The sequence below is a fragment of the Sceloporus undulatus genome, chromosome 11 (genome assembly GCF_019175285.1).
Source record: "Sceloporus undulatus isolate JIND9_A2432 ecotype Alabama chromosome 11, SceUnd_v1.1, whole genome shotgun sequence".
Lineage (NCBI taxonomy): Eukaryota > Metazoa > Chordata > Lepidosauria > Squamata > Phrynosomatidae > Sceloporus > Sceloporus undulatus.
Genome location: NC_056532.1, coordinates 11320438 through 11321358, shown reverse-complemented (window position 1 = coordinate 11321358; position 921 = coordinate 11320438). Strand labels below are relative to the sequence as shown.

Sequence of the window (921 nt, the reverse complement as noted above, 5' to 3'; positions counted from 1 at the left end):
ATGGAAGCCATTGGGACCGCGTTCTCCTCTTGGTGAGGAAAAGATTTATAAAATGAAATGGATAACCGCGGCTTTTTTTGTTTGTTTGAACAAAGAACTTTTATGTTTATATTTATAGGGTCCGAGGGACTACAATACCCGAATCCACCACTAACTAGGCCTCCTAATCTGCAGGAGAAGAAAGAAAAAGGAGGTTAAATTGGGGAAATAATGGGAGGCCTATTGGATGAAAGCGGCCCTCCCCAAGAAGAGAAGAGGAGGAGGACTACAACTCCAGAATCCCCGTTCGCTAGCTAGGCCTTTCTTAATACAGAGAAGAAGAGGGGTTAAAACGGAGCTTGGTTTCTTAATGTTGAGAGAAGAGGACTACTTGGATGGCAGGAGAGGACTACAACACCCATAATCCCCCCTCCACTCCCATTAGTTCTTCCCCCCTCAGAGTAAAGATTGGGGTTTTTTAACATAGAAAAAGTTTAATTGTTTGCATATTTGCAGATAAAAAGGCCTAGATTGGATCGCGTTGGAAGGGGCAGGACTAACAACAACCCAGAAATCCCTCTCGCTAACCTAGGCCCTCTCCATCTCACAGAGAAGAAAGGAAGGGAACATAAAAGAGGTTAATTTCTTAATATTGAGAGATTTGGAGCCCTAGTGGATGGCAGGACTCCCCCCCAGAAAAGGAACTACAACACACCCGAATCCTCTACTCCAGTTATCCTGCCTCCCTGGGAGGGGGGTTGAGAAAGAAAAGGGGAAAGAGGGAAAAGGAGGTTATCTTAATATTGAGAGATTTGGGGCCTAGATTGGATGGCAACAACTCTCCCCCCCCCAGAAAAGGACTACAACACCAAGAATCCTCTACTCCAGTTATTCCTCTCTTGGGGGGGGGGTTAAGAAAGAAAAGGAGAAACGATAAAAAAA

At 45.0% G+C, this 921-nt stretch overlaps 1 pseudogene; it reads left to right on the top strand.

The window, feature by feature from the left end:
• The window catches only part of LOC121917018, a 5697-nt pseudogene continuing 4776 nt past the window's right edge, over positions 1–921 (top strand).